This window comes from Leptinotarsa decemlineata, unplaced genomic scaffold (assembly GCF_025532065.1).
Source record: "Leptinotarsa decemlineata unplaced genomic scaffold, Ldec_3_MD MMD2_tig00026347_RagTag_RagTag, whole genome shotgun sequence".
Taxonomy (NCBI): Eukaryota; Metazoa; Arthropoda; class Insecta; order Coleoptera; family Chrysomelidae; genus Leptinotarsa; species Leptinotarsa decemlineata.
In genome coordinates this window covers 3,148,782-3,158,659 of record NW_027412698.1, presented here as the reverse complement: position 1 = coordinate 3,158,659, position 9,878 = coordinate 3,148,782, and the positions used below count along the sequence as shown (strand labels likewise).

The window sequence follows — 9,878 nt, the reverse complement described above, 5'->3', positions numbered from 1 at the left end:
TGAACATTCAAGAAAGAAAGCACCATTGACCAAAATTGCTCAAGTATATTTCCTGAAAGAGAAAATGAAACAATAAAACAATACTCATGTAATACAACAAATATATCGCTAGAAAATCATATAAACATGCCGACTGCTGATATCTAAACTCAATTATTTCTCTTATCTGATCAGGAATCCGATATCAATCCTTAGTAATGATCAACTGATGAGAATATATCACACTCAGATATATTGAAAACTGCGATACAGAGTGCAGTTTTGGGGATTATCCAGTTCATCATCCGACGGGTTCATAGCACAAAAGCGCATCATATGCTATCTCAGGTATTTTTAATAGAACATCGTGTAGATACCACTTCAAAACCTTCAGAGTTTTGATCTCACCATTCCTATTTATATTTGAAACCACTGTGTATGTACACATACAGTATAATATTTTATTGTAGTATATTCACAACAAAAAATCAATATACCACTACAATGGTAATGGCTCCCAGAATATTTCATTCAATTCCAAATGATATAAAAAGATGGAAAACAATATACAGTTTCAAAAAAGCTCTGAAAAACTATTTGTAGCGTAACGCTTCTAGGATTATTAAAATTGTTAGTGAAAATTGTTTTATTTATCATCATGGATACTGTTATTAGTTTTCATCAAGTAACGGGTCAGTCCATTCATACATGTGATATGATTTCTTAATAAAAACTCAATATGTTGTGATTCTCGATTGAAATATACTTTATTTATAAGAATTTCAGTCCAATTATGTTTTTAAACACATTTTTAAAACGACTTCTTTTTGAGCTGGCTCACACAAATGAATCAATCGTACTATCAAAGTTGAAAGATATTGTAATTTCTCCTTTAATACTCAGAAAAGCGATAAAAAAAATGAAAATGTAGGTTTTCTCTATGCTATTATTTGATAGTATCCAAATGCGGCACCTTCAACATTGGTCCATAAATATTTCCTAATTTGCTCAAAGTAGATGTGGCCATGCCCTATTTTGCGGAAAGAGCTATCTAATCTCAATCTTGGATTTCCTGTGTGTGATACTAGGGTATGTATACTTTTTGTAATTGGTGAACATAATGTACTTGCGTCTTACTCGTAATAATAATTGGTTTTTATTCAACAAAATGGTTGTCTTAAAATTAAGTGAAAAGGATGAATAAAAAAATCAAGTGAATACTGGTATAACAAATGATTATACTAGAAAAGAACAGTATACTATAAAAATAAACGAAATGTCACTAACAATTGAAATAATGTATCTAATCAAAGAAAAGGAAACATCTTAGCTTCTTGATGCGTGTTCATTCCTAACACCACCAGCTCAGCTACTCCTAGCTGCATAAGAAATGTTTGGTAAGTGTTTTCAAACAGGAATATTACTTTCAATCAAAATGAGGTAAAAATATATAAATAAGCTGTTCCTACAAAGAAATACCGTGAGAAAACATTTATAAAGAAGTGAGTCGAAGAAATGAATTTTCATCGTACTTAATATTTATTGCAAGATATATTGTAGAAAGTCATACTTCAGTGGTCATCGAAACTAAAGAATACCATGACTAAAATTTTGAATATATCAGCAACATTGAAACTGGATTGATATTCTTCATGAACAGTAGACTTTATGTATCATAATACCTTCAATACTAAATATGCAATGAAGACCAAAGAAAAAAAATAAAATAACGATGAGTTCAGTAAAAATTTCACAAAATAAATTCATAAAATCTAAACATCCATTTAATGTAATAATTTATTCAACCTAATCATATATATTTATTAATCAACACTCGCCCCCAGATATGCAGTTTTATTATTCGTTGGCAGAATAGAACAAAATTTTATATGCCACTGTTACTAAGGAGAAATGGAGTTGTCTCATCACTACTTTTTATGTGAAATGATTGTTTTCTGGTGCATGAATACGAGTAAACTTTATACAAAGCGTGTGGCTGACCGAAAGTCAGCCAATATCACGGTTTTAAAAATTTCTCCGGAATCCATCGATGAGGAATGGAAACAATGGTGGAGTCTGTATAATAGAAAAATGGTATTTTTCAATAATACTTCAATTGAGAAAGGAGATCTTTTTGAAGCACCTTGTAATTTTGCTTTGGCACACTATGTGTCAAGCGATATGAGAATGTCTCGTGAAATTGCAATCATTTTTAGATGAATTACCTACCTATTCCTATGCTTTATATTTTTCCACGCTTGTTATTTCAGGAATAAGTATGGTAGGGTTGAACAGCTCTTACAGCAAAATCAAAAGCCTGGATTGCTCACTATACTTCGGCATGAAGAGCGGTGTTGCGTGGCACGCCTTTGTTTTGTTTACGCATAAAACCAAATTATGTTAAGGACTGCCTGCTAGCCGAGGTATTTTTATTGCAACCCTCAAGAGCGGTGAGGTGCGGGGTGTGCCAGGCAAAGTGACGACCAGACAAGAGGATTTTGGGGGAGTTAAATCGAGTCCATCGACGAGAACGCATTGCAATTCATTGTAGCATATTTTTCCACACGTTTTATGTTGTATCACTTCAAAATAAAGTTAATTGTCATGAGTTAGTGAATCATTTAAACGGAGTAGTTTAAGGAAACATCGAGATTAAAACATGGTCCTTCAGCCGAATGGTTATCATTCAAGTTATGGTACAAAATACACTGCTCTCAGCGAGAAGTAAACAGGCATTAAGGAATTGGAGAAATTAATCGAATCCATCGTGAACACCGAAGACAAACCAAACCGTCTGTATCATTTTTTCCATTTTCTACATATTTTGTGCTCTAGTTGGGTAAAAACGTTTGATATCATTTATCGTATCGTATTGTCATTTTATCGTAAAAATATCGATTTTCCTATAACTCCAACTTATCGTGAATCGTTGTTTGAGAGAAAAATAGCTATGACGTAGGAATTGAGAAAATTGCGTTTAGAAAGAGCACAAGTTAAGAGTGCCTTAACGAGGTTCAATACTTTCACTGATAAATTCAATTCAATTCAATTCAAAGCAAATTTGGTTAGACTTCGATAGAATTCAGGGTGAAATAGAGTTTTTGGATGAAACCGAATTGGATAATTGTACTGAACGTGAAAATTTCGAAGATAAATTTTGTGAGATTATAGAGAGGGCAAATCTACTTATAAAACGGGTTAAAAGTGAAAATAATACAGGAAACGTTACAAACACATCCCAGCAACCAATTTTAACGATTAGTCCGGTCAATAATGCAACCAATGTTAGATTTCCAACTCTCGAATTACCCAAATTTTATGTAGAATACCAGAAATGGGGTCAGTTCAGGGATATGTTTTTAGCGTTAGTACATAATGACGCCACAATGGACAAAATAAAAAAATTCTATTATCTCATAAGTTGTATAAAAGGGGAAGCTTCAAAAGTTATAGAGGCAATCGAAGTAACTGAAAGTAATTACGAAAACGCATGGGACTTATTAAAGTTTAGATATGAAAATAAATTATAGACCATAAAAAACCACGTCAGAGCATTAGTTGAAGCGCCAGCCATTGTTAGGGACGTTCGTGCCAATTTACGAAAATTAACGGATGACATCCAGAAACATACACGTTCACTAAAAACTTTGGGAGAACCGTTTGACAACTGGGATACCTAATTAATCTATTTGATCTCTCGTAAATTGGATGTTGCAAGTCAGAAGGAATGGAACATATGAGTTGCGATTGAGACGTTGATGAGTGAACATCGATAGTGACAAAAGTGACATTTTCAGTTTTATAATCCGCTATCCCCTAAAAGTGCTTTAGGTCGATAAGCGTTAATAATGGAGGAATTATTGAATCATATTCACTACTTCCGGAGAAGCAATTCAAGAGACGCAGTACTCACACTAGTAGCTGCATTATTAGACAGATATGACGTTTCCAGCTCAGAGCTGGCCAAGTCATATAAATATTTTGAGAAAGTGATGGAAAATAACAAACAAAATCGCAAGCCAAAGTACTACCAGCTTTTCGAAGCTTTGCCAAGCTACGAAAACGACATAGAAGATCCGGATTTCGACAGCATTCCTTCAGAGGATGAAGAAATCATGGAAGAAAGCATACCCCAAAAAAGAGCGGCCACGCCTGAGCCCTCTGTGGAAAAACAATAAGCCCGGTACAACAACCAAAAAAGAAAAAGAGCAAAAATTCCTTACCTGAAAGGAATAGTGAAAGTAAACCCGATGACGTCACACCTGGTACGTCACAAAACTCGGGCGAACCGGAAGGGCCTAAACAAAAGGATAAGCAGGTAGCCCAGAAGGTTAATCCCCAGACAAAAGACGATAATAAACCCAAAAGGATGGAATTAGATGAGGAAAATAAGGTCGAGGATGCCACGGGAACTCGACAAGAACAACCAAAACAAAAGACCATAAAACCTCCGCCAATAACAATACGGGCGAAGGAAAAAAGGAAAGAATTTAATTCGATCGCCTCCGCGCAGAACATTTCCATCTCGCGGGCGATAAATACAAACGATGGGATCAAAGTTCATCTAAACACCATAGATGAATTTAGGAAAAATACCGTATCATACCTACTCAGTACAAGCCGATAAGCCTCTAAGAGTCGTTTTTCGGGGAGTTCCAGAATCCCTGGAAACTGAGGACATAAAGACCGAACTTCAAGGAAAAGGTTTTGAAGTTATTTCCATTGCTCGGATGAGCAAGTCAAATAGAAAACCGATCCCATTTGTATTAGTCTTGGTACCTAGAAACCAAACTAACATTTTTCAAGTGGAAGAATTACAAAATGTCCGCGTAAGTGCAGAAACACAACGCCCAAGGAATAGAGTAGGACAGTGTTTTAGGTGTCAGAAGTTCGGACACACACATCGGAACTGTAAAGCAGTTCCTGCTTGCGTAAAGTGTGCCGGACGACACTTAACAAATGAGTGTAGAAGACAAAAAAAATTGCCCATGCGGTGTTTCAACTGTAAAGGCGAGCATCCAGCCAGTTTCTCCGGGTGCCCAGAACGCTCAGAAAACAAAAAAACGGCCACTGACGTGCCAAATGACAGACGGCAGCCCACAAACCCGAGGACAGCCAGGCAAAATGTAGTCAGAGACGGAATCTCATATGCGAGAGCCGTGTCCGCAACGGAGAATTCCCACAGCTCTCCCGAAGGTCTCCCAACGGCCCTAGGGCAGCTGCAGGAAATTCTAACGAAATTCCCAGTCCTGCAAGCCATGCTTGCCGGAAGAAATTGAAAAGAGAAACTGAAGGAACCTATGTCTGCACGACAGAAGAAAGAAAAGTAGAAGAATGGAAACTTCTACAAACATAGCCACAAGCTACAAGAAGTCGACAGAGACTTGTCTCCTGTGGAAATACCCGGTCCAATCACGAAACGCTCGATTCTATCTTCGATATGAAAAATATTCGATCCTTTGGGATTAGTTGCACCTGTTACAATTACCGCAAAGCTTATGATGCAGAAATTATGGGAATTGAGCGTTGAGTGGGATGAGACTCCCCCTACTCATATCACACATACTTGGCTTGAATTAGGTAAGCAACTACCTATGATAAATAACTTAAAAATCCCGCGGCAAGCTTTAGTATTGAATGCCGAACGTGTTCTGTGGAACGTGTTCACATGGGTTCTGTGATGCTTCTCAGTCAGCATATGGTGCATGCATTTATCTGAGAAGCTTCGCAAGTAATAGGGTGGGTACGGTTACATTACTCACAGCAAAGTCCCGAGTAGCACCTCTAAAGACCGTATCCTTACCACGATTAGAATTATCAGTACACCTCTATTTGGAAAATATTTTTAGCCAATAGGGTTTCTGAAATTCAAAATCATACCGATATTAGTCACGTTTCATCCGAATACAATCCAGCGGATATTGTATCTCGCGGTATCGAACCGTCCAAACTTGAAAGTTATTTTTCATTGTGGCACGGTCCTAAATGGTTATCATTGGAAAAATGTCATTGGCAAAATTCTCGCATAAACAGCGAATTAAAGGAAAATGCACCTGAAAGGCGTAAGGTGAAGATATCATTTGTAACAGTGAATTTCAATTTCGACATATTTCAAAAATATTCTTCACTCCAGCGCCTTCAGCATGTGGTTGCACTCATTTTACGGTTTTATAAAAATTGTCGAATGAAACCATCCAATCGGAAAGGAGAGAAAATTATTAATGAAGAAATGAGTCACGCGATGATGGTTTCATTAAAAATAGCTCAAAGGGAAATGTTTCCACAGGAGATCTATTGTTTTGAAAGAAAAAAGGCAATTCCAAAAAATTCTAAATTGACGTCTCTCAACCCTTTTTGTGATTCAGATCAGTTAATACGCGTTGGAGGTCGACTTAAAAATTCGGAATTTTCGTACGATAAAAAATTTCCAGTGGTTTTAGCGCAAAACCACGCATTAACGAAACTAATTATTTTAACGGAACATTATCGACAGTTGCATTCTGGACCCCAAGCTCTTTTAGCATCTTTACGTCAGCGATATTGGCCAATAAACGGGAGAATGGCTATACGCAGCGTCTTAAGAAAATGCTTAGTTTGTTTTAGGGCGAATCCTATTAGTATGAATGGTATTATGGGTAATCTTCCTGCGAATAGAATTACACAAAATCGACCTTTCTCTATTACGGGGATAGATTTCGCGGGACCCTTTAATATTAAGAATGGGAAATTGAGAAATCGCGAAATCATCAAGGCATATTTATGTATTTTTATTTGCTTCACTACAAAGGCGGTTCATTTGGAAACAGTGAGTGATCTCAGCAGTGTAGCGTTTCTTAATGCTCTGAAGAGGTTTGTTTCGCGTCGTGGACTTTGTAAGGTCAAATATTCGGACAATGGAACTAATTTTACGGGGGCTAAAAATGAATTGAAACGAGTTTATGATTTGTTGTCTGAATTTATCTCTGAGCAGAAGACTTCTAATTTCCTATTAGACAACAAAATTGATTGGAATTTTATTCCTGTCCGAAGTCCCCACCACGGAGGCCTTTGGGAAGCGTCAGTTAAAATCGCGAAATACCACGCGACTCGAGTCATAGGTAATAGTAATTTAACATTTGAGGAACTAACAACGGTTTTTACTCAAATAGAAGCCGTTATGAACTCCCGTCCACTCACTCCTTTATCCAACGATATAAACGACCTTAGTGCCCTAACACCTGGTCATTTCCTCATTGGCGAAACCCTCACATCAATTCCCCAAACAGATCTAACGGAGCTTCCAGCAAATAGATTGACACAATATGAACGGTTGCAACAAATCGCCCAACATTTTTGGCAAAGATGGTCCCACGAGTACCTGAGCCAGGTTCAGCAACGTTCAAAATGGAAGGAGCATTCTGATGACATTCTCAAGGTGGGATGCATGGTAATCCTCGTAGACGAATGCATTCCATCCCAGCATTGGCGGTTAGGAAGAGTACTCAAACTTCACCCAGGCTCAGATGGAATTACCCGGGTGGTCAGTGTTAAAACATCCACGGGAGTTACCAAACGCGCAGTGCAAAAACTGTGCTTACTGCCAATTGATAACTGATATCCGGCAACCCTCCTAGAATAAACAGTGTACCAGACAATATCATTTGATAGACTTGGTGCTTTCAAGGGTGGCGGTATGTTGCGTGGAACGCCTTTGTTTGGCGGGAGTTGGTCGTTTTCCCGTTTGATTAGAGGTTTCCATATGTTACTTATCTCTACGCCGCAAACGGCCATCTCCCGCTAAAACCAATGAAGCGGAGAGAGAGAAGAGGAGATAGGTGGAAGCACTCGAATGGACTATAAATACTTGTATCTCGAAGGAATAAGTCCATCACCCGAAGACTTTTGTGGATTCTAACAATCGAAACGTTGTGACAAAACTTGGTTTGGAATCCTTTAATTTTTCATTAATAATAATATTTGATTTTCAGCTTTCATCAATATTTCAATTTTTATTTTTTTGGTTTTATGTTATTATTTGTAATTTCAGTTTTTTGTTTAAATAAAATTGTTATTTTCGGTTAATGTTTTCAATATTTTTCATGAATTCCAAACCAATTTATATTATATTAGACTGATGAAATGTATCAAACTATGGTTCTGTGTGAAAATGGTATACCATTTTGCCTCCATTTATCGCCCGCTGAAAATGGTATGGTGATAATATCGTCTGAAAATGTTCTAAAGGTGGGTGAAAACGTATTTGAAGTTCGAATTTTGTTAGATAGCGGATCTCAAAGAAGTTTTATCACCAAATCTATGTGCGATAAATAGAAAATTGAGAAATTCCCCATAACTCATACAGTCAAAGGTGTAGGACAAGGTAAAATGAAAATAAAGTACCAAGTTAATTTACACTTATTGTCTCTATGTGATACTTTTTCTATGAATGTTAATTGTTTAATACTTGATAAAATAAGAGTGTCTTCCAAAAATGACCTTTGATAAATTGATATTGAATATTCCAAAAGGACTCAAGCTAGCAACATGTCAGATATAGATATTAATGAATCGAAGAGGTTTTGTATTAAAGTGTATAATATATTGAAATTCTTGCAAAGCGCTTTCGACTTTTGTCATCATCAGTGCTCACCTGAAAGTAAGTGATCTAGTTGAAAAGGGAATTTAGTGAAATTGAAGTTGTAAAATGTTTTAAGGTTAAGAAATTTGGAAAAATTGTTTGAGATTACTTACTTGTCAGGCAACAGGAAGTATCAAGATAAGTGAATTGTACATTGTAATATTTAAATTATATAAAACAAAATAGGCTTATAGCCAAGAAAATACATTTTTGGATTCAGGCCATGTGGTTCAGTCAAAGTATCTTATGAAGAAGGACAACTTGAGACAGAATGTGTCAAGTGTCATGTTAAAATAATGGTACCAACTTGAGGAGTGGTCCATTATAGGTTTAAGTGAATATGTAGAGGAAAAATATTGAATAAATTATATTAATAAACTGTGATTAATTAATAATTCATAATCCTCTTATGAAGGGGGAGGAAATCTCTGTTTAAGTTTACTTGAGTATTCAAACAATGATCATTGTTAGAAAGTTCTTTAGAAATCTCCAACTCTTCAAACAAGTCAAGTCTAAGGAAATTTTTTATCTATTTTTATGTAATATTTTGGAATTTCTATTGGGACTGAAGTTGTGGTTGTGAAATTTTATGTGGTGGCCAAAAGCAGATTTATCAGGTTTTTTTATATGTTCATTAATACGAGTGAAAAGAGGTCTACAGGTTCTACCAATGTAAGATGCCGAACAATCAGAACAGTTAAGCTTGTAGACTCCGCTACAGTTTAATTTGTTGATTTTGTCTTTAGAATTTACTAAAAAGTTACTTAAGTTGTTTTGAGATTTAAAGGAAATTTTTGTACCAGGTATGGTATTTTCTATAAATTTGGAAATAACAGTACACATATTTTGATCAAAATAAGGTAAGGAAAAATATCTCACAGAAGGTGAATTAACTAAGGTGGTGGAGTTAAAGGCCAATCTTCTATCTGATCTGAGTTTAAATTTACTAATTAATTTGTGAATAATGTATGGTTGATAACCATTGTTGACAGCAATCTGTTTTAAAGTATTTAATTCTAAATTAAAATTGGAGGAGATAAGGGAATGTTCAACAATCTGTTAACATAACAATTGAAGGAAGCCATTTTATGTTGCATGGGGTGAAATGAATTGAAAGGAATGACATGATCAGTCTGGGTTGGTTTTCTGTAAATGGAAAAATCTAGTTTGTTGTAAGTTTTTGTTATAGTCAGATCTAAAAAGTTTTTTAATTTATTGTCTTGTTCTCTTTTTTCAAGTGTAAATTTGATTTTGGGATGTAAGTTTATTTAAGGAGTCAAGG

The 9,878-nt window shown here is 35.8% G+C and overlaps 1 long non-coding RNA gene across 1 annotated transcript; it reads left to right on the top strand.

Moving 5' to 3' along the window:
• Positions 1 to 209: 209 nt before the first annotated feature.
• On the top strand, positions 210 to 2,587 carry LOC141486246 (uncharacterized). Its single transcript, XR_012467724.1, has 2 exons — positions 210 to 327; positions 2,250 to 2,587. It is a non-coding gene; the product is annotated as an uncharacterized lncRNA (long non-coding RNA).
• Positions 2,588 to 9,878: the final 7,291 nt, after the last annotated feature.